Raw genomic sequence first — 24,552 nt, 5'->3', positions numbered from 1 at the left:
TGCTCCATGGCATGTGGGATCTTCCCGGACCGGGGCACGAACCATGTCCCCTGCATCGGCAGGCGGACTCTCAACCACTGCGCCACCAGGGAAGCCCCTGGGTGTTGAATTTTGTCGAAAGCTTTCTCTGCATCTATTGAGATGATCATATGGTTTTTCTCCTTCAGTTTGTTACTATGCTGTAGCACATTGATTGATTTGCATATATTGAAGAATCCTTGCATTCCTGGGATAAACTCCACTTGGTCATGGTGTATGATACTTTTAATGTGTTGTTGGATTCTGTTTCCTTGTATTTCATTGAGGATTTTTGCATCTATGTTCATCAGTGATATTGGCCTGTAGTTTTCTTTCTTTGTGACAACTTTGTCTGGTTTTGGTATCAGGGTGATGGTGGCCTCGTAGAGTGAGTTTGGGAGTGATCCTCCCTCTATGTTTTGGAAGAGTTTGAGAAGGATAGGTGTTAGCTCTTCTCTAAATGTTTGATAGAATTCGCCTGTGAAGCCATCTGGTCCTGGACTTTTGTTTGTTGGAAGATTTTTAATCACAGTTTCAATTTCAGTGCTTGTGATTGGTCTGTTCATATTTTCTGTTTCTTCCTGGTTCAGGCTCAGAAGGTTGTTCATTTCTAAGAAATTGTCCATTTCTTCCAGGTTGTCCATTTTATTGGCATATAGTTGCTTGTAGTAATCTCTCATGATCCTTTGTATTTCTGCAGTGTCAGTTGTTACTTCTCCTTTTTCATTTCTAATTCTATTGATTTGATCTTCTCCCTTTTTTTCTTGTTGAGTCTGGCTAATGGTTTATCAATTTCGTTCATCTTCTCAGAGAACCAGTTTTTAGTTTTATTGATCTTTGCTATCGTTTCCCTCATTTCTTTTTCATTTATTTCTGCTCTGATCTTTATGATTTCTTTCCTTCTGCTAACTTTGGGGTTTTTTTGTTCTTCTTTCTCTAATTGCTTTAGGTGTAAGGTTAGGTTTTTTATTTGAGATGTTTCTTGTTTCTTAAGGTAGGATTGTATTGCTATAAACTTCCCTCTTAGAACTGATTTTGCTGTATCCCATAGGTTTTGGGTCATCGTGTTTTCATTGTCATTTGTTTCTAGGTATTTTTTGATTTCCTCTTTGATGTTTTCAGTTATCTCTTGGTTATTAAGTAGTGTATTGTTTAGCCTCCATGTGTTTGTATTTTTTACACATTTTTTCCTGTAATTGATATCTAGTCTTCTAGAGTTGTGGTCAGAAAAGGTACTTGATACAATTTCAGTTTTCTTTAATTTACCAAGGCTTGATTTGTGACCCAAGATATGATCTATTCTGGAGAATGTTCCATGAGCACTTGAGAAGAATGTGTATTCTGTTGTTTTTGGATGGAATGTCCTATAAATATCAATTAAGTCCATCTTGTTTAATGTGTCATTTAAAGCTTGTGTTTCCTTATTTATTTTCATTTTGGATGATCTGTCCATTGGTGAAAGTGGGATGTTAAAGTCCCCTACCATGAATGTGTTACTGTCGATTTCCCCTTTTATGGCTGTTAGTATTTGCCTTATATATTGAGGTGCTCTTATGTTGGGTGCATAAATATTTACAATTGTTATATCTTCTTGGATTGATCCCTTGATCATTATGTAGTGTCCTTCTTTTTCTCTTGTAATAGTCTTTATTTTAAAGTCTATTTTGTCTGATATGAGAATTGCTACTCCAGCTTTCTTTTGATTTTCATTTGCATGGAATATCTTTTTCCATCCCCTCACTTTCTGTCTGTATGTGTCCCTAGGTCTGAAGTGGGTGTCTTGTAGACAGCATATATACGGGTCTTGTTTTTGTATCCATTCAGCCAGTCTATGTCTTTTGGTTGGAGCATTTAATCCATTTACATTTAAGGTAATTATCGGTATGTTTGTTCCTATTACCATTTTCTTAATTGTTTTGTGTTTGTTATTGTAGGTCTTTTCCTTCTCTTGTGTTTCCTGCCTCGAGAAGTTCCTTTAGCATTTCTTGTAAAACTGGTTTGGTGGTACTGAATTCTCTTAGCTTTTGCTTGTCTGTAAAGGTTTTAATTTCTCCATCAAATCTGAATGAGATCCTTGCTGGGTAGTAGCATAATCTTCGTTGTAGGTTTTTCTCCTTCATCACTTTAAATATGTCCTGCCACTCCCTTCTGGCTTGCAGAGTTTCTGCTGAAAGATCGGCTGTTAACCTTATGGGGATTCCCTTGTGTGTTACTTGTTGTTTTTCCCTTTCTGCTTTTAATATTTTTTCATTGTATTTAATTTTTGATAGTTTGATTAATATGTGTCTTGGCGTGTTTCTCCTTGGATTTATCCTATATGGGACTCTCTGCTTCCTGGACTTGATTAACTATTTCCTTTCCCATGTTAGGGAAGTTTTCAACTATTTTCTCAGTCCCTTTCTTCTCTTTCTCTTCTGGGACCCCTATAATTCGAATGTTGGTGTTTTTAATGTTGTCCCAGAGGTCTCTGAGAGTGTCCTGAAGTGTTTTTATTGTTTTTTCTTTCTTCTGCTCTGCTGTAGTTATTCCCCTATTTTTTAAAATTTAATTAATTAATTAATTAATTAATTTATTTATCCACCCTTGGCTGCGTTGGGTCCTGATTTCTGTGCGTGGGCTTTCTCTAGTTGTGGTGAGCAGGGGCCACTCCTTATCATGGTGCGCGAGCCTCTCACTCTTGCAGCCTCTCTTGTTGTAGAGCACAGGCTCCAGACGTGCAGGCTCAGCAGTTGTGGCAAACGGACCTAGTTGCTCCGCGGCATATGGGATCTTCCCAGCCCAGGGCTCAAACCCATGTTCCCTGCATTGGCAGGCAGATTCTCAACAACTGCGCCACCAGGAAAGCCTTTTTCCCAGTATTTTATCTTCCAGGTCACTTATCCATTCTTCTACCTCAGTTATTGTTATTGATCCCTTCTAGAGAATTTTTAATTTCATTTATTGTGTTGTTCATCCCTGTTTGTTTGCTCTTTAGTTCTTCTAGGTCCTTTTGAAACGTTTCTTGTATTTTCTTTATTCAATGTCCAAGATTTTGGGTCATCTCTACTATCATTATTCTGAATTCTTTTTCAGGTAGACTGCCTATTTCCTCTTCATTTGTTAGGTCTGGTGGGTTTTCGCCTTGCTCCTTCATCTGCTGTGTTTTTTTCTGTCTTCTCATTTTGCTTAACTTAGTGTGTTTGGGGTCTCCTTTTTGCAGGCTGCAGGTTTGTAGTTCCCGTTGTTTTTGGTGTTTGTCCCCACTGGCTAAGGTTGGTTCAGTGGGTTGTGTAGGCTTCCTGGTGGAGGGGACTAGTGCCTGGGTTCTGGTAGATGAGGCTGGATCTTGTCTTTCTGGTGGGCAGGTCTGCGTCTGGTGGTGTGTTTGGGGGTGTGTGTGTCCTTATTATGATTTTAGGCAGCCTCTCTGCTAATGGATGGGGTTGTGTTCCTGTCTTGCTAGTTGTTTGGCATAGGGTGTCCAGCACTGTAGCTTGCTGGTCGTTGATTGGAGCTGGGTCTTGGCGTTGAGATGGAGATCTCTGGGAGGTTTTCGCCGTTTGATATTACGTGGAGCTGAGAGGTCTCTTGTGGACCAGTGTCCTGAACTTGGCTCTCCCACCTCAGAGGCACAGCCCCGACGCCTGGCTGGAGCACCAAGAGCCTTTCATCCCCATGACTCAGAATAAAAGGGAGAAAAAAAAAGAAAGAAGAAGGTAAAATAAAATAAAGTTATTAAAATAAAAAAATTTTTGAATAAAAAAACCAAAAAACGGACAGACAGAACCCTAAGACAAATGGTAAGAACAAAGCTATACAGACAAAATCGCAGCCAGAATCATACACATACACACTCACAAAAAGAGAAAAAGGGAAAAAATATATTTATATCTTTTCTCCCAAAGTCCGCCTCCTCAATTTGGGATGATTCCTCGTCTATTCATGTATTCCACAGATGCAGGTACATCAAGTTGATTGTGGAGATTTAATCCGCTGCTCCTGAGGCTGCTGGGAGAGATTTCCCTTTCTCTTCTTTGTTCACACAGCTCCCGGGGTTCAGCTTTGGATTTGGACCTGCCTCTGCGTGTAGGTCACTGGAGGGCATCTGTTCTTTGCTCAGACAGGACGGGGTTAAAGGAGCCACTGATTCGGGGGCTCTGGCTCACTCAGGCTGGGGGGAGGAAGGGATGCAGATGCGGGATGAGCCTGCGGTGGCAGAGGCTGGCGTGATGTTGCACCAGCCTAAGGCGCGCCATGTGTTTTCCCAGGGAAGTTGTCCCTGGATCACGGGACCCTGGCAATGGCCGGTTGCACAGGTTCCCGGGAGGGGAGGTATGGATGGTGACCTGTGCTTGCACACAGGCTTCTTGGTGGCGGCAGCAGCAGCCTTAGCGTCTCATGCCCGTCTCTGGGGTCCGCGCTGGTAGCCGCGGCTCATGCCCGTCTCTGGAGCTCCTTTAAGGGGCGCTGTTAACCTCCTCTCCTCGTGCACCAGGAAAAAAAGAGGCAAGAAAAAGTCTCTTGCCTCTCCGGCAGCTCCAGACCTTTTCCTGGACTCCCTCCCGGCTAGCTGTGGCACACTAGCCCCTTTCAGGCTGTGTTCACGCAGCCAACCCCAGTCCTCTCCCTTGGATCCGACCAAAGCCCGATCCTCAGCTCCCAGCCCTTGCCTGTCCTGGCGGGTGAGCAGACAAGCCTCTCGGGCTGGTGAGTGCCGGTTGGCACCGATCCTCTGTGCGGGAATCTCTCTACTTTGCCCTCTGCACCCCTGTTGCTGCGCTCTCCTCCGTGGCTCCTAAGCTCCCCCGCAACCACCACCCGCAGTCTCCACCTGCGAAGGGGCTTCCTAGTGTGTGGAAACCTTTCCTCCTTCACAGCTCCCTCCCACTGGTGCAGGTCCCATCCCTATTCTTTTGTCTCTGTTTTTTCTTTTTTCTTTTGCCCTACCCAGGTACGTGGGGGAGTTTCTTGCCTTTTGGGAGTTCTGAGGTCTTCTGCCAGCGTTCAGTAGGTGTTCTGTAGGAGCTGTTCCACATGTAGATGTATTTCTGATGTATATGTGGAGAGGAAGGTGATCTCTGCATCTTACTCTTCCGCCATCTTGAAGCTCCCAGCCCAAAGCAATCTTGAGAAAGAAAAACAGAGTTGGAGGAATCAGGCTCCCCAACTTCAAAGTATACCACAAAGCTACAGTAATGAAGACAGTATGGTACTGGCACAAAAACAAAATTATAGATCAGTGGTATAGGATAGAATGCCCAGAGAAAAACCCATGCACATCTGGGCACCTAATTTACGACAAAGGAGGCAAGAACATACAGTGGAGAAATGACAGCCTCTTCAATAAGTGGTGCTGGGAAAACTGGACAGCTACATATAGCAGAATTAAATTAGAACACTACCTAAGACCATACTCAAAAATAAACTCCAGTGGATTAAAGATGTAAATGTAAGACCAGACACTATAAAATTCTTAGCGGAAAATATAGGAAAAACACTCTTTGACATAAACCACAGCAAGATCTTTTTTTTTTTTTTTGCGGTACGCAGGCCTCTCACTGTTGTGGCCTCTCCCGTTGCGGAGCACAGGCTCCGGGCGTGCAGGCTCAGCAGCCACGGCTCACGGGCCCAGCCGCTCCATGGCATATGGGATCTTCCTGGACTGGGGCACGAACCCGCGTCCCCTGCATCGGCAGGCGGACACTCAACCACTGCGCCACCAGGGAAGCCCCAGCAAGATCTTTTTTGACCCACCCCCTAGAGTAACAGAAATAAAAACAAAAAAAAACAAATGGGACTTAATTAAACTTAAAAGCTTTTGCGCAACAAAGGAAACCATGAACAAGATGAAAAGACAACCCTCAGAATGGGAGAAAATATTTGCAAATGAAACAACAGACAAAGGATTAATCTCCAAAATATACAAACAGCTCATGGAACTCAATATAAAAAAAAAAAAAAACAGTCCAGTTAAAAAATGGCAGAAGACCTAAACAGACATTTCACCAAGGAAGACATACAGATGGCCAAGAGGTACATGTAAAGATGCTCAACATCACTAATTATTAGAGAAATGCAAGTCAAAACTATAATGAGGTATCACCTCACGCCAGTCAGAATGGCCATTATCAAAAAATCTAGAAACAGTAAATGCTGGAAAGGGTGTGGTAAAAGGGAACCCTCTTACACTGTTGGTGGGAATGTAAATTGATACAACCAGTATGGAAAACAGTATGGTGATTACTTAAAAAATTAAAAATAGAACTACCATACAACCCAGCAATCCCACTACTGGGCATATACCCTGAGAAAACCATAATTCAAAAGAGACATGCACCACAGTGTTCATTGCAGCACTATTTACAATAGCCAGGACATGGAACCAACCTAAGTGTCCATCGACCGATGAATGGGTAAAGAAGATGTGGCACATATATACAATGGAATATTAGTCAGCCATAAAAAGAAACGAAATTGAGTTATTTTTAGTGAGGTAGATGGACCTAGAGTCTGATACAGAGTCAAGTAAGTCAGAAAGAGAAAAACAAATACCGTATGCTAACATATATATGGAATAAAAAAAATGGTACTGATGAACCTAGTTGCAGGGCAGGGATAAAGAGGTAGACAAAGAGAATGGACTTGATGACATGGGGTGGGAGGGCGAAGCTGGGGCGAAGTGAGACTAGTATCGACATATATACACTACCGAATGTAAAATAGTTGGCTGGTGGGAAGGAGCAGCATAGTACAGGGAGATCGGCTCGGTACTTTGTGATGATCTAGAGGGGTGGGATAGGGAGGGCGGGAGGGAGGCTCAAGAGGGAGGGGATATGGGGACATGTGTATGCATATGGCTGATTTGCTTTGTTGTGCAATAGAAACTGACAAGGTATTGTGAAGCAATTATACTCCAATAAAGATCTGTTAAAAAAAAAAAAAAGCCTCAATGAGCAAATAGAGGTTACCCTCACCTGATCTCCTTTTCCCCTTGGGTTTCTTGACCAAGATGTTATCATCTACCCATACATGTATTCATCAACTGATATTAAGAACTCAGTCAGGTGCTAGTCCAGATATTAGGGGTCCATACAGCACAGACTCAAGCACATTCAAGGCCTTGCCTTAATGGAGCTTACACTCTAGTGGACAAACAATTGACTTAGAAAAAAATCTGTATCTGTACCTATATATCTAGATATGTCTATAACTGCCCATTCATCCATCTGTATGGATGGCTGTCAGGCAGTGGTGAGAGCTTGGAGAAATAAAGCTGGGTGAGGATGGCAGACAGTGCTGGAGACCGAGAGGATGTATGCTGTGCTCTTCAGCTCGGGCAGTGAGAGAAGGAGGTGACATTCATGCAGGGACTTGAATTAAGTGAGAGGATAAGCCATATGAATATCTGTGAACTGGAGAACGCCTCTGTTCCTAGTCAAGGACTTAGTCATGGCCATTTTGTAATGTTGCCGAAGCCACAGTTCGTAAATGTTAGCTAGCAGATGGATGGATGTACTTGGACCTGGGAGTCAACCAAGGAAATAATTATTACGCAGTGTGCTGGGAGTGACAGAGCCATGCTCAGAAGTCCGCATGGGCTCAGAGAAGAGAGGGATGGGAAGAAGTCAAAGGCAAGAGCAAGTTTAGAGAAGGCTTCGTGGAAGATGACACTTGAGTTGGGTCTTGAAAAGAGTTCCACATATGGAATTAGGGAAGATATAGAGGCAAACGGGCAGATTTGGAGGACACAGCATCAGATTTGGGGTCAAAGCGGGCCACGAAAGAGGGACGCATAGCCCCATGACTTGTCATGGGGAGTGGTCAACAAACCCAGGACAGGTGAGCTAAGGTCAGGTGTGTTCTAAGATGATGCATTCATTAATCTGACCTTGAATGCTGTCCTTGGGGAAGAAAAATACGGGAGAAAGAATCTTGGGTTTTCCCCTTTTCTCCCCTTCCCAGGTGCCCCCCTGAGCGCGTTCCTTCCCCACATCCCCCTTATCCTGTGTCCTTTTCTGATTTTAAAGACCACTTCGGCAAGGTTCCTGTTCTGAGAGCTGTTGCAGAAGTCTCTGCCATCTTGGCTGGAAGATCAGTCATTTATGTGTTTTGAGAAAGAACTCCACTGTGTGGTGCCACCGGGAAGGGACCTGGTTGTGATGCCTGAAAGCTTGAGGGAGAGAGGACGGGGCTTCGCCTTTGCTTCTGACCCAGGGTGAGGCTGTCTTGGTGGCGGGGTGGGCAGGAAGGACAGGCTGTGGCTCTCCTAAATGAGGGGTGTGGGCTCTGAGGTCACCCCTGGTCTGGGCGCTCGTTGGGAATGGGACAAATGAGCAGCGGGGACTCCGCAGAAAAGCTCTGGCATCTTCCACGTGCAGCTTTGGCATTATTTTGGTTTTAGTGTGTTTGCCTTCATTTTCTCTAATTTATCAGGGCAGGTTTCCTCCACCTCCCACTTTAAGTTTTATATGGAAGGCTTTATAAATACAGTGATTCTGCAATAAGATTTCTGTCATGTATAATAGCTTTTTCTTTTTAATTTATTTATTTTTGGCTGTGTCGGGTCTTCGTTGCTGCGCAGGGGCTTTCTCTAGTTGCGGCGAACAGAGGCTACTCTTCGTTGCGGTGCACAGGCTTCTCATTGCAGTGGCTTCTCTTGTTGCAGAGCATAGGCTCTAGGTGCACAGGCTTCAGCAGTTGTGGCACGCATGCTCAGTAGTTGTGGCTCATGGGCTTTAGAGCACAGGCTCAGTAGTTGTGGCGCACGGGCTTAGTTGCTCCGCAGCACGTGGAATCTTCCCGGACCAGGGATCGAACCCATGCCCCCTGCATTGGCAGGCGGATTCTTAACCACTGTGCCACCAAGGAAGCCCCATGTGTAATAGTTTTTATTCTTTAATACTAAGTCATTGTATTCCTTTGTGGTGTGCACATTCCTCTGCTTAGTTAAGCAGAGCTGTCCGAGGAGATGTCAGGGAATTTCAGTACCCACCTCCTTCTCTCCCTCCTTAGAGTGCAGCAGCTGTGCTCCCCTCTTCCTTGTGGGGTGGTGGTTGTAGTACAGGCCTCATTACCGGACTCCACCACCGAGGAGTATTAGAATTTATTTTTATTGATAAATTATACTGTACATTACTGTGTGAGATTTAGTGCCAGCTAAGAATATTTTATTAAAGGTTCATGTACCCTTGGTTTTATGGTGATGCAGATTTTTACACATTTCTTGAGATTTTTTTTTTTCCTGAAAGTGAGGAGCGTTTGAAGTGATTTTATTCCTCCAGCCTTCATTCAGAGGGTATCCTCACGCATGCCCCAGTGACACTGGCCTTCTGGGCTCTCTCTGGTGTAAATGAAGGTCCTCTTCATTGTCTCTGTGCCACCAAAATCCTGTTACCTGCTCACTAATGTCAAAGGTTTAGCAAAGCTCAAAGCCTTTGATTATGAAGACTGAAGCTTAAGGTACACATACCAGCAGTGACCCACATGCGTTGTGGTAGAAGCAAAGGCTGCCAGCCCTTCCCGCAGTAGGGGTCTTGGGGGTGCAGTGCGGGGGCATCCGGGCAGAGAATTGCTAACAACACACGAGAGGGAGTACTTTCCTGGAAAGTAGCAAGGAATGCCTTGTTCGTTTTGGTCTCCCCAGTGCCTGGCAGATATTTTTTGACTGGGAGAAGATAAAATAATGGACAGATAAATGCTTTTATGTATATGTAAGATAACGAAAAGGGTAAATATTTAAGCTGGGGAAGCTGGGCTTCCTAAAGCAAGCTCTCCATTTTACCACTAGAGCTACCTTGCTTAGAGGCAGACTCTCCCTTTCTCTGATTTCTTGCCTGTGTTTTCAGGAAATTGCAAATCCTTTAAAGGAAAGGCATTTCCACAATGGTGAGTTGGCCTGTCCCGATGGTGTAACAGCCCTGCCCCTCAATGAGCTTCACCTCTGTGAAGGCAATGCCATGTGAGGGTCTTCAGGAAGCATTCCATAGGTCAGACAGGCTGATTCCTGGACTTCAAGGGGTTTATCATTGACAGCCAGCCCGGGAGCAGCGTCTCTAGTTGCTGTATATATGCCTTGGCCTGTGTGAGTCTGAATTACCCTTTGGTAATTGGTTTGGAAATCTTTTTAATGAGTAGACGTTCTTTATTTCGAGTTTTCATCTTGGCATCTGTTTTTCAGAAACACTGGTCTGTTATTGCTTAAAGTTTATTCCCAGATTTGGAATGCAGACTGCTAAGAAATGTCAAACAGAAAGGGCTTGTCAGCACTTACAGTCCAAGTTCCTCATGGGGCCGCCTGTTTGCCTGGCATGTGCCCCGGCTGTGCTGCGCTCACCTGCCCTCCTGTGACACCTGCATCTGTCAAATCTCAAATGACCTGTTCTTGAACAAGTGGTTTTTGGAGGATTGGATGAGCTTTACTCATTGCCAGTGCCTGATGATATTCACAACTGTTTCTCTCTTGCAAAATGATCACACATCTATACTCAAGTTTAAAAAACAAGCAAGCAAGAATATTAAGAGTAGTTGTCATCCGGAGGAAGCTTTCTCAGAATTACTTAGAGCTTTTTATTTTTTATTTATTTATTTGTTTGTTTGTTTGCTTATTTATTAAAACAATTTTTTTGGCTGCATTGGGTCTTCGTAGCAGCACGTGGGCTTTCTCTCTAGTTGCGGTGAGCAGGGGCTACTCTTCATGGCAGTGCATGGGCTTCTCACTGCGGTGGCTTCTCTTGTTGCAGAGCACAGGCTCTAGGCGTGCAAGCTCAGTAGTTGTGGTGCACGGGCTCAGTAGTTGTGGCAAGTAAGCTCAGTAGTTGTGGCTCACGGGGTCTAGAGCGCGGTCTCAGTAGTTGTGGCGCATGGGCTTAGTTGCTCCGTGGCATGTGGGATCTTCCCCAGACTAGGGCTCTAACCCATGTCCCCTGCATTGGCAGGCGGATTCTTAACCACTGCGCCAACAGGAAGTCCCTAAAGAGCTCTTTAATTGTGCACACTCGCTCCGTTAGCCTCCTCCACCACCTGTATTCTAAGGATACTCCAGGACAGAAGACATTATGCACCGACTTGAGGACTCCCCTGCGAGGACAGCATAACCACCACCCCGTACCCTTTCCACGCCTGCTGAGTCACCCTTCACCTCTGGTGTTTTCTCCTCATTCTGGAATTCCTGCTGTCATCTTGGCTTGATGATTTTCTCATTCCTATTAACCCAGTATTTCTCTCTTTCCCATATCGTGCCTTTTCTATCTGTGGCAAGTTTTCCTAATGTGATCATCCATTCGTTTACACGGTAAACATTCATGAAACATCTGCCCTGTGCCTTGCACTGTCCAAATGCAGGAGATAAAATCCAAGTAGGCTATTCTGTGGTACGCAGATACTTAAAAACTTACCCTTTAACAGATTCATGCTGATGTGGGGAGTTTTGAATTGAGTCATTTCTCCTTCCTTACGAGTAAAAGGAAGTTTCTGTGTTGAACATTCAGCTTGTAGTCTGTGAGGTCTTTGGAAACTTGAACTTCAGTCATTCCCTGTGTGGCTGAGTGGCGGGGCATGCATTGTAGAGGTTCAAGTTCCCAGGATTTCACATGAGTTATCACAGTCCAGTCTTTGGCAGTCTGCCACCCTCTCTACTTGGTAGACAGGTTCGTGAAATTTGACGCTCTTACGTCTTTCCTGGAAAATCTTGTAAGGTTCAGCGGTCCTTCACTGGCTGACCCATTTCTGTTAAACTCCTGTTGTCAGACCCAAGGTTATCCCGGACCTGTTGTTAGAATAGTCAGTGCATTCCATTGACTTTCTTTTTTTTTTTTTAACTCCCAGCCTAGGCTTTGAATGACAATTTATACTTTACATGCAGAAATGGGACACTGCTCTTTTTTTTTTCTTTCTTTCTTTATTTTTTTGGCTACATTGGGTCTTCGTTGCTACGTGCAGGCTTTCTCTAGTTGTGGCGAGCGGGGGCTACCCTTCATTGCAGTGCACGGGCTTCTCATTGTGGTGGCTTTTCTCTTCTTGCAGAGCACAGGCTCTAGGGGTGCAGGCTTCAGTAGTTGTGGCACATGGGCTTAGTTGCTCCATGGCATGTGGGATCTTCCCAGACCAGGGATCGAACCCACGTCCCCAGCATTGGCAGGAGGATTCTTAACCACTGCGCCACCAGGGAAGTCCCGGGACACTGCTCTTTGTGTGTATTATGCTGCCACTAACTCCCCTTAAAATGTGAACCGACTGCCTCAAGCACTTATTGTATCAACATAGCACAGTAAAGTAGGATTTGGACAATTATTCCTTTAGTGGACACATGTAAGCGAGAGAAGTGTCTCTACCAAAAATATAGAGTACTTCTTAGTGAGGTAGAAGGGGTGGTTTGTGAGAGTAGTAGGGCTCTTACCGTATTTTGCTTTCAGCTCATCTCCTTTGGTATTCACTTCCGTGCTTCACATCTTTGGGACCCATCATTGCCCCTGTCCTTGATGAATAAGTATGGTCTTGGTTGTTGCAATATTGCCTAGTTGGAAATACCCTGCACTTGAGAGTCAGAAGTCCTGTGTTGGAGCCCAGATTATAGCGTTTACTGTGTGATTCAGTTCAGGTTGTTCAAATTCCTAGTCTGTAAAATGGGAATAATAAATGATGTCTGTTCCCACCCCCACTCCATCTACCTTCCACTCCTAGTGTTGATCAAATGAGAAAATGAATTTCAAAGTGTCGTGTAACTTACACAGTGCTCTGACACGGGACCCCCCATCCTTACCAAGTATGGGCTTTGTGAACTACCGCAGGGTTCATGAAATGCCTCTTTCTGTTATAGGACGGTTATTAAGACTTTCCCCTTCTACGGGCATCTGTGATCACAAGCAGCTGCCTCTTCACCCACCCAGAGGCAGCCTAGACCTCTGTGGGACAGCTGTTTATGATGACATTCTTTCTTCAGTTAAGCTGAAATCTAGCCTCCTAACTTCAAGATAACTTACACTTCTTGGTTCTAGTTTTACAGAGCAACGAGAAACAGTTCAAATCAGTGCATGTAAAGTTATAGAAATTTATAACTGAGAAAGGGGTCTTAAACTCAGCTTCCTGTTTTTGGCAATTCAATTCAATAAATAAGAGCTGGGGCCTGTCACATGGGGGCTGTGCTCCGGCACTAAAGGCAGCTATTGTTTCTCCTCCTGATCTCCGGAAGTGGAACCAAAGGGCAGGGAACCAAATGGGGGTGAATGGGAAGCAAAAAGTTTTTAACTCCTTAATATGCACAAATGTGGTGGTTTGAATTTTTTTAAGAATCCTTGCTAGAAGAAATAGTACCTGTATTTATTGGGCTCAGCAGACTTCTAATCTACAAATGAACATATTTACAAAATAGAAATAGAGTCAAAGATGTAGAAAACAAACTTATGGTTTGTTTTACCAAGGGGGGAAGGGAGGGAGGGATAAACTGGGAGTTTGGGATTGACATATACACACTATTATATATAAAATAGACAACTAATAGGAATCTACTGGGGACTTCCAGTGGTTTAAGACTTCACCTTCCAATGTAGGCGGTGCGGGTTCGATCCCTGGTCGGGGAGCTAAGATCCCACATGCCTCTCTGCCAAAAAAAAAAACAAAACATAAAACAGAAGCAATATTGTAACAAATTCAATAAAAACTTCAAAAATGGTCCACATCAAAAAAATCTTAAAAAAAAAAGAAAAGAATCTACTGTATAGCACAGGGAAGTCAATACTCTGTAATGACCTATATGGGAAAAGAATCTAAAAAAAAGTGGATATATGTATATGTATAACTGATTCACTTTGCTGTACAGCAAAAACTAACACAACATTGTAAATGGACTGTACTCCAATAAAAATTAATTTTAAAAAATCTACAAAAATGAAGACAAAAGAATGATAAATAAGAAACACAGATATTTCTAATTTTTATAAGCTCCTATGTGTTTAACAACCTGTAAATGAAAAACATATTTGCACGTAGAGAAATGGAAAAATGGTGATATGGCAGCATGATAATGCCTTTGTGAGTGCTGCACTTCCAATGCAGGGGGTGTGGGTTCGATACCTGGTCTGGGAGCTAAGATTTAAGATCCTACATGCCTCTCAGCCAAAAAACCAAAACAGAAACAGTATTGTAACAAATTCAATAAAGACTTTAAAAATGGTCCACATCAAAAAAAAAAAAATCTTTAACAACACTGTAAAGCAACTGTACTCCAATAAAAATTAATTAAAAAATAATAAAATAAATGGGTATATTTAGTACCTACTTCAGGGTTTTTGTGAGAAATAAAAGACTTAGTTTCCATGAAGTACATAGAACAGTGCCTGACAGTTAATGCCTAATACATTATTTTTTATGAGCTTTTGAGGACTGTGAGATTTGACATATTTTTAGTCTACTGTATTTTTTTGAAATAGCATTAAAAAATAAAAAACTATAACACCTTATTTACCAACCATATCCAATAACAGAATTGGCATGGTTCATCTTTCTGATCACTTTGGTGGTTTCACAAGATGGGACTTGGCTGTCAGAAAAGCTTTATCATGATACTGAAAACTTACTCCCAGATAACATACTTCTTTGGACCTTAGACCAAATTTATGTATTCTAGGAGGTGCTTTTTTTTGGCATTGTGAGTTTGGAGAATTTTAGGTGGGAATCAGGATTCAACCCTGCCTTCTCTGTTGTTAGGGTCTCGATATCTGCCTTAACTGTCCAGAACTTTTGCTTGCCTTGTATGTAACAAAAGAGATTTTTTAAATGTTATCTTTGGGCTTCCCTGGTGGCGTAGTGGTTGAGGGTCCGCCTGCCGATGCGAGGGACATGGGTTCGTACCCCGGTCCGGGAGGATCCCACGTGCGGCGGAGGGGCTGGGCCTGTGGGCCATGGCCGCTGGGCCTGCGCGTCTGGAGCCTGTGCTCCGCAGCGGGAGGGGCCACAGCGGTGAGAGGCCCGTGTACCGAAAAAAAAAAAACAAAAACAAAACAAAACAAAAATGTTATCTTTGATTTGGAGGTGTGCTAATTCAATAGCACATAGGTGTGCTATTTTTGTGACCCATTTAGCTTTTAGAGGTAATGAAACATTGATCAAGAACTTCATTTATAACAGGCCCATTCATAATAATCCTAGTGGCTTATTTCACAGAAGCTGTTTCCAGATAAAAATACTGATCATGACTTCCCATGATGCTTCCTGAAAGGGTCAAATTAAACTGTGGGAAATTCTTGGAATTTAACTAGTAATTAACTTATAAAGAACCTTTTAAAAAAATCATAACTCCCCCAAGCTATCATATAACAAAGGACCTTAGGAGTTCAGAATTCTTTTATGTACGTATTTTTTCTTAACTGAAACCCATTGAGCATTGTCAAGTATCCTCGAGTTTGAACTAAAATGATTTCTTTAGATAGAGGAGCCTTTGAGTCCAGTATTGGCTTTCCATCCTTAGGTCCAGTCTGAATTTATACTGATGCTTCACTTGTTAACCTAGTTATCTGGATGTAAGTTTTTACTCATGTACTGTATTATGTTACAATCCTAAATGGCATGTTTAGGCTCAACATTTTTAAACATGCAGAAAGCACAAGTTAATTTTATCTGCTAGTCAGTTTCCTTTCCAGACTTTTACTTTAAGGAATGTCAGATTTCTATTTGGGGAGGTGATGAATAGACTACATAGAGTGAAAGGAGTGCTTTCAAGGGGCCACATAGCAGAGTGAAAAGAGCATGATTTGGAAACCCTGGATCTGTGTGATACTGGGGAAATTTCTCTGCTTCTTTCAAAATCTGCTTCCTCATATGTTAATGGACATACTCCGTGTCTGGAAAGGTTATGATCTGATGCCACACAGTCCTGGGTGCACAATAAATTCCCAAGAAATGGCAACGGTGATATTTTATATAAGAAATTTGTTCCATTTATGTTTAATATTTAAAAGCAGTGCTGAAAGACATTTTGGTCTATTTTGTGACCATATTAAATAGGCTTATAATTTTAAAAGGTTATCTAAAGACTTTGAGAACACCAAAAGGAATACTTGATTTTGGAATAAACTAATCATTAAAGAAATTCTTCTTCTCGATTCCTCTGTTTACTATGTGAGGGTTTTAATGACCATTTCCCCATTTCTCCAATTTTTGACATCCTTGTGAATTTAGCTTTAAAAAAAGTTAACAGAATAACTGATAAAGGATATAAAGTGCTGCCAGGATGGATTCCTCATTCACAATTTTATATTTCATTCCATAATTCATTTTTGGATTATTTGAGTTTTTTTTGTTTGTTCATAAAGTGCCCTCAAGGTCACAGGTTGTGTTTTCAAGTTGATCCCCTTGTGAGGGGAAAGGAAAGGATGTCGTAAGGTACATGTTCATGGGCTGCACCTCCTTTCCCTGCTCTCTTATTTTTTTCTGGTTCATCAGTGGTTTGGACTTTGGGTTAGTGCATCAGTGTTCCCAGGAAGGGGTGGCTACATTGTAATGCAAGCTGAACTTATATGCAACCTGGGGCCAATATTTGAAACACCACATATTTTAATGAGACATAAAATTGTATGGTAAGCCTTCCTTGTGTGTTTAAAAAAAAAAAAAAAGTAATGTTTTGTTCAATTTGTTTCTCCAGGTGGCATTTTTCTGAAGTTGTTCATTGAGACTTCCCAGCATCCCTGCAGATATAATAGGTGAGTAAATGAAATCAGATACCCTTACTATCAGTGATCCTTTGGAAACCCTTTCGAGGTGGGTGGCAACTTACTTCTTGAAAGAGGTGCAGTGTTCCAAACTTTGGGGCCCTGAATGATAAACACTAGTTTTTTTGTTTTTGTTTTTGGCTAGAAATACCACTTTGATGAACGTACACAAATGTTGTAAAGGACCCTGTAAAGTTTCACTAATGATATTAAGTTTAATGCTGTAAATTCCATACCTTCAGTTCTGACATGGTTTGTTCTGTCACCATTTACAAACAAGTTTAAGGCCTCTTTATAATGGGCACAGCTGGCTTTAAGTTGTCTTTCCTTTTGAGCTTGTCTGTGGATCATTCACCCTTTGTTATCATTTCCCTCTGAAAGGGGAAGTAGAGATGGCCAATTCGAATTACCCAATTTTAGTTTTTGATGACAGCATGGGTAGAGGAATTGCCTAAATAAAAGTTGAAAACAGTTGACTAATAGGTGATTTATGATTAACTCTATAGATTTTAATTTATAAAGGTCACTTTAGGAGAATATTAGTAACAGGAATAGGGGCTGAGTAACCTCCTACAGTATGCATTCAAGGAAAGCAAAGTGGAAAGTTAAATAACTGTCCCCAAAGACTTTGATCCAGCTCTGTTTCTCAAAAGGGAGAGGCCTGTTCAACCTGGTCCTGTAGGGGCCTTGCTCTTGTCATGAACTTGAGGGTGGGGCTCAGGCCAAGGGAACCAGTGCATGGTATGTACTTGGGACTGACCGACACCCTGTCCAGGAGGGTCTGCCACGTGCAGGGAATTTGAAGAGTATTTTCACAGATACCGTCCCATTTGTGGAAAAGTGATCTTTTTTGTTTACAGATTCTGGGGAAGGAAAAATTGCTCTTATGTCGTGAATTGAACTATTGATTTCTCAAATGTTTTTAAATTGTCCTAACAACTGCTGGTTGGGTTAGGTGAGGAAGCTTGGCTTGTTTTTTGTTTTTTTAAATGGGAACTGTAAGCACGTATGAGTTATGAAATTATTATTTTACATCTTTATTGGAGTATAATTGCTTAACAATGGTGTGTTAGTTTCTGCTTTATAACAAAGTGAATCAGTTATACATATACATATGTTCCCAAATTATGAAATTATTTGAGCAAAGTTCCTGCTCATGGGAAAGCCGAGGCTGACCCAAGACAGGTGGGTATCCTGTTGGCACTTTATCAAACTGATAATCTTTAAATATCTGCTCATGTTTATATAGTGGGGGTGGGAGAAACTGATTGTCTATTAATAAAGACTATTAATAAAAAATACATACCTTTCCCTGAACGTTGAAAATAAGGGATTTATTACTTGTGATTTTCTGAACCAGGTGTTCACAAACCTGCTTAAAATTTGGCTAATAATAACAGTCTGCCATGCGCTGTTCAGATCCAGAATTCCAGAGACCTGCTAGCCTGGTGATAATTGGGGTTGGTGGTGAGGCCTGCTTTTGCTCATACAGTTCTATGAGGGGAATATTCTCAACAGAGACAGTCTTGTGCTGGTGAGGGGTGTTTCTTTCCACTCAGAGGCATTGTCTGCTTGAGTGAAAACAGGTCTGATTGCCATTTTGCCTGTTATGTAATGAGTCAAGTGCACCCCCGAGTTAAGTGGCTCCATGTTTCCAATGTATTCCAATGATGATTTAGTCCCCCTTTGTGAGTTGTCACCCTGGATCAGTTCCAGGCTGGCCTGTTTAATCCAGCTCTGGGGAAAAGCCAATTCCATCTGCCAGTGCCTTCAGCAGCTAAGTCGTGTTTGCCCTTGAAATCCCTGTCTCTGAAGATTTAACCAGATAAAACCAACCTGCTCTGTATCTTTTTTGGTTTTTGTTTTTTGAATTGTGAATTCATCCCATGTAAATACAATAAAACTTTACCAAATCAGAAGACATAAGAACAGTCACTCTGGGCTTCCCTGGTGGCGCAGTGGTTGAGAGTCCGCCTGCCGATGCAGGGGACACGGGTTCGTGCCCCGGTCCGGGAAGATCCCACATGCCGCGGAGCGGCTGGGCCCGTGAGCCATGGCCGCTGAGCCTGCGCGTCCGGAGCCTGTGCTCCGCAACAGGAGAGGCCACAACAGTGAGAGGCCCGCGTACTGCAAAAAAAAAAAAAAAAAAAAAAAAAAAGGAACAGCCACTCTGATTAACAGCATCTAAATTACGAAGAAATCTGATCCTACCTTCTGCTGTATATGGTCGCTCATGTTATATCAGCTTGGTAGAAGGTTTCTCTTGAGCAAAGAGAGTCACTGTGATTTGGGGAGAGTCTTATCATCAGGAGGCCCTAGGCTGAGGCTCCACCTCGGCCGGACGCAGACCTGGGTTGGAATTCCAGCTGTGGTGCAAGCTGGCTGTGTGACCGAAGGCAGCCTTCCTTACCTGACGGAACTCTCATCTCTTTATGTGTGGATACTACTTCCTTCCAGAGTGGTTTGAAAGAGTGAACAAGGCATGATGGCAGCATGCGTGGTACATAGTAGACGACAGGTACCCCCTGCCTGGCTCCTGACCCCAGGCATCTTAGAAAAGGCATTGGACACGAGGTGGAAGGACTGCTCTGCTGGGTAGCTCCTGTGTCTCCCTGGTAAAGTACAAGGCGATTCCTGCTCTGTTCTGCCCCGCCTACTCCGTGAGAATTGTGAGGAGCCTTTGAAAAGTAGGAACTTAGGGTGTGTGGTTAGAATCAGAGGGCTTCTGTGGCAGGCTTTTTTTTTTTTTTTTTTTTTAAATCTGACTTTCTGGGCTTGAATCCTAGCTCTGCACCTTATAGTTAGGTGTATGACCTTGAACAAATTATTAACACCCTCTCTGGCTCTCACCCTATCTCACAGGATTGCTGTGAGATTAAATGATGTACTGTGTGTGGAGTGGGGCATATGGAACTAGTACCTGGTGAATCTCAAGAAATATGCCAGTAAATTTGCTAGAATACTTTTAGAAGGGAGACAGAGAATTTCACTCAAAAGAATATCCGTGGTTTTAAAATCTCTCCAGTTTGAACCTCGGCTTACTGTGCTGCCTTTTCTATCATGTTATGATAGTTTAGACCAGGGAAGGTCATCTTTGTCCTGAATAAACGAAGAGTGACCATATCCTGCCATGTGAGTCTCATTCATTCAGAAGGGCAGAGCATTGGGAGTTAGTCTTCCTGGATTTTCTTCATGAGTAAACAGATCTTTCCCTGTCTGGAAGAATTCTTACCAGAATTGACCAGATTTGCAAAGTGAAAGCTCTAGACCTGCATTGTCCAATATGGTGGCCACATATGGCCATTGAGTATTTGAAATATGGCTAGTATGACAGAGGCACTGAATTTTTAATTTTATTTAATTTTAGTTCATTTAAAATTTAGAACTAATAGTTAGTTCAGTTATTGGAAAACTTTTATGTGTGTGTGGGACAACTTGGGCATCTACTTTTCAACTATAAATTTTTTAAAGTTTAAATCAGATCAGGTATTTCTGATGAAAATTTAGTGCCTGAGTTGAGATGTGCTGTAAGTGCAAAATACACACCAGATTTTGAAGTGTTACTAAGAGAAAAAATTGTCAATATTTTAATACTTTTTATACTGATTCTATGTGGAAATGATATTTTAGATATTTTGAGTTAAATACATTATTTCAATTAATTTCTTTTTGCTTTTTTAATGTTGCTCCTAAAATTTTAAAATAATGTACATGGCTCACAAAATTCTATTGGACAGTGCTGCTCTAGACGATCCTTGAAAGAATCGGGTAATTTCTAATTTATTAAGTGAAGTGCAAGTTTTTCCAATAGACTGCAGATTATAAAAGTGGTTTTTTTCTTCTTTTAAGATTTTTGTTTCAGTTTACCAATTAACAAGTTTAGAGGAATTTTTTAAAATACTTAAAATTGGAAAGAAAAAGAAAAGGCACGTAGCTGATTTGTTACCTGAACTTTTACGTGGTACAGCCTGAGGAGGCTCCATTTAGACGTCTTGGCTGTAGTCTTTCCCCTCAGCCTTCTTACGAAACGTACGAAGGGAGGCACTCACCGCCATCCACCAGGATATGAACCCACACACTGTTTTTCAGCTAAATATTCTGCTTCCTTGATGATTGTTGGCTCTGACATTTGATGCAGATACCTTGTTCCCCGGGTCACATTTTGCCATGCCCAGGAGATCGGTTTAGGAACTGTCATCCAGGAGAAAATGACTTTTAATCACCTATAACAAGTAGCACTCCCTTCTTACTATAGTACCAGAAATACAGAGATACATTCCTAAGGGAATAATTGCTGGCTTGATGTTTAGTTGTAACTGGTGTGTGTATGAAACGTGAGAAGATAATACAATGAAAATCATCGGTATTCTGTTTCACATTTATGCCCTGGGTGACACTTAAGTGTGTTTTAAGTGGTGGGGTGAAGAGTACTAGATTCAGAATCATCTTGGTCTGGGTTTGAGTCCTGGCTGTGTCACAAAGTGATGGTAGTGAGGTTTCCTAACTTCTCTGTGTTCCTGTGTAATTGGTGCCAACAAACACCAGTCACTTTCCTTGTCAAAATTCTTCCATTGTAAGTACTTTATCTGTGACATCCGCACCCCTTTTCTGTAAGAAACATGGCAAATACCTTGCCGTCCTCATACTTTTCCATACTGAGCAACTGAATGAGAGAGTTTACTTTCCAGTACTGTAAACTTCATCCAGGAATTAAACAGGATTTGATATTTATATATTAGATAGAAACCATTATCAAATTTCATGAAGAATCTTCAGCTAAGGAAAGGTAGCTTTTCCTTGCAGAGAGTTTAACTGTTTTTAAATTCCAGTATTAGAGTATAGAATTCATTTCCACCAGCAGCTTGAAAGCAGTTAATAGGAGAGGAGAAGCACTTAGTAAGAGAGGATATTATAGCCTTCTCCTTTTACTGAGGGTAAACTGGATGAAATGTACATTCTTTGGATAGAAAATGATAAAGTATAAGTAGTCAGTGGTTTACAAGATTTAGCAAAAGCAAATCAAGGTAATTAAATGCATTAAAGACTTAAACTGAGTGCAGTTCTTTTTCTATTTCTGTTACTTGCATGTTGATAGGTTGTCTTTTTTCTGGTCAGAAGTCTGGCTGTAGACACTGTGCCTGTCTGAAGGAGAGTCCTGAGCATTCTTCCCAGCAGGGGCATTCCCTTTCTATGAAAAGTGGCTTCCCTTGGTAGGCTGTAAACCTCCTGAGGGCTGGTCTGAGTCTTTTATTATACCCTCTGTGCCCAATACAATGTCTGATGCATGGTAGGTGCTGAGTGAATATCAGCTGAATGGATGGAGGATAAATGATGCTTAGACTGTAGAGCTGGTTCTGTAACATTCTCTGAAGAGAACTTTACTTCAGGTATGTTATAGGCTGCCCAGCACAGTGCCTGACACGTGTTATGTGCTCAGTAAATGTTGGGCAAATGGAGGTGTGAATGTGGGTTTAAGTATAACTTCCAATTTATAAAGGACTTTTGGGAGTATGACCTGTTTGTTTATTTTTTTGATATTTAAAAATATCTTTATTAACATGAGGTCGGAAATAATTTCTTAAGAAACAAAGAGCATAAGTCACATAGGAAACAATTGATAACTTTGGCTACATTAAAATTATGAAATTTATCAAAAGGCTATATAGAGAGTGAAAAGATAAAATATTTAAAACACTCATAAATTCACAAAGGAGAATATGTAAAGAATGCCTGTGAATCAATAAGGAGGATAGGGCTTCCCTGGTGGCGCAGTGGTTGAGAGTCTGCCTGCCGATGCAGGGGACGCGGGTTCGTGCCCCGGTCCGGGAGGATCCCACGTGCCGCGGAGTGGCTGGGCCCGTGAGCCATGGTCGCTGAGCCTGCACATCCGGAGCCTGTGCTCCGCAACAGGAGAGGCCACAGTGGTGAGAGGCCCGCGTACCGCAAAAAAAAAAAAAAAAACCCCCCCCAAAAAAATAAGGAGGATAGGCAACCAACTGAAGCAAAAATCCAGGAGTGGAGAAGGGTGGTGAAATACTTGAACAAGCACTTCATAAAGAGGAACTGCAAGGAACCAGTAAAATGAAAAGTTGCTCAACCTCTTGAGTAATGTGATTACAACCCCCCCACAAGATACACCCTCACCTCCACCTGATAAGCAAAAGGTTTTTAAGTCTGATAATGGCAAATCCTGACAAGAATGTGGAACAGCATGAACTCTCAGATACCACTGGTGAGAATCAAATTATTAGACTCACCCACTTTGTTTTTTTTTTAACTTCTACTTTTTTTTTTAAATGAAAAAAAGTTGATATACAGTATCATGTTAGTTTCAAGTAAACAACATAGGGAATTGACTTTTAAATACATTATGAATTCATCACCATGATAAGTCTAGTAACCATCTGAATATAACCCATTTATAATTTGGGAAGCAAAGAAGGTTCTTTTAAGCAGAGAGTTGAAGTTGAACATTAAGAAGGCACCACGAGTGACAGATTGACCGGAGACCAGGAGCCCAGGTAGGAAGGTGTCAGTGGCAAGAAACAACGAGGGCTGGGGAGGAGAGGGTGGGCAGGGCTGCAGCTAACTGATGAAGCGCAGTCCCGGGGGAAGGGGGAAAGGTGCCTGTGGGGTTAGCTCTGGGCAGGGGCTGGGGCAGCTGTGTGGCAGAGGGAGGGAGGTTTGCAATAGGGTAAGATTAAAGTACAAGGAGTAGATGTTAAGAGAATTCCCACGTGGTGGCCTCAGTTCTTTTGAGAAGTAGAAGTGCATCTGCTCTGGGGAGAGGAGGTGAAGCCTGGGGTTAAAAAGAAGAATCCATGATCCCCTACATGGAAAGGAACTCTTCTCAGTGCTGATGTAGCCATCTTCCTATGAATTCTGGTTCTTTGTCTAATGGATTATTCCACAGGGAATTCTGGTTCTCCAGCTGATGCAGTTGGTCCACAAGGACCTTCTGGATCTCACATCAGTAGACATAGTTTTGTTATGATCAAATGCCTAAGTCTATGAAAAACGCTATTTGCAAACCCTCCAGCAAGTTGATTTGGTTCCAGCTGGTACCTCTCTTGTCCGTCCCATATACATGGAGAAATGCCATAATCCTTATGTAGAAAGCTTTTCTACTTTAATGGTCCACTCTTTAAATTGTTCCTTGAAAGGAAGGGGTGAACTAACCTCAGGTGAATGAATATACACTGGGATAGTGTAGAGGTGTCTCCCTCACTATCACCATAAAATATATTTATGCTTTTATATGAAGCTTGTTAATACAGGTAAATAGTAGCTGCATACATTTTTATTTGGTATTCTTTTTTTTTATTAAATCATTTGCCATGTCAAACCACAGCAATCCATGCTTACAACCAAAGAAGGCTGTAATATAGCTGTGAAGTTCCAAGATCCTGCCCCCTTAAACACCCTCTCTACTCTTTGAAATATCATCATGGCTTTGTAACAGAAACTGACTTCTTCTGAATTAAATATTGATTTAATCTACATTTCCTTTTGGATTAATTCAATAACCAAAATAAAGTGTTCGTAATCTTTTCCCTCTTGTGCTCTCACACTGTGGGGAGACCACTAGTCATACAGCGGTCCTCTCCTTCCAGACACCAGCATCCCCTGAGCCACGGGGCAGCCATTTACCAGGTATTATAGGGCTGGGGTGCCAGGCAACCTGTAAAGGTGGGACTGGCCCCTAGTCTTTGTGCCTTATGTTACCAGCCTAGAACAGCCTATGAAAAACTCTTAAAGCTAATTGGCAAGCTCAGATGGACTTGGAAATGTACCTGACTTTGATCCAAATTATTCTATATACACAGCCAAGTTGTGTTAGGAAATGGACACTTCC

General features: G+C 42.2%; 1 protein-coding gene across 3 annotated transcripts in view; it reads left to right on the top strand.

Moving 5' to 3' along the window:
- The window catches only part of LHFPL2 (LHFPL tetraspan subfamily member 2), a 177,749-nt gene that overhangs the window by 77,565 nt on the left and 75,632 nt on the right, over positions 1–24,552 (top strand). For all 3 annotated transcript variants that reach the window (XM_060093079.1, XM_060093080.1, XM_060093081.1), the window contains exon 3: positions 16,631–16,688. The gene's annotated coding sequence lies outside the window, so the exon portion shown is untranslated. The remainder of the gene's footprint in view (positions 1–16,630; positions 16,689–24,552) is intronic.

This window comes from Mesoplodon densirostris, chromosome 3, assembly GCF_025265405.1.
Source record: "Mesoplodon densirostris isolate mMesDen1 chromosome 3, mMesDen1 primary haplotype, whole genome shotgun sequence".
NCBI classification, from domain to species: Eukaryota; Metazoa; Chordata; class Mammalia; order Artiodactyla; family Ziphiidae; genus Mesoplodon; species Mesoplodon densirostris.
The sequence above is the reverse complement of the archived record's forward strand: the minus strand, read 5'-3'. Positions and strand labels throughout refer to the sequence as shown.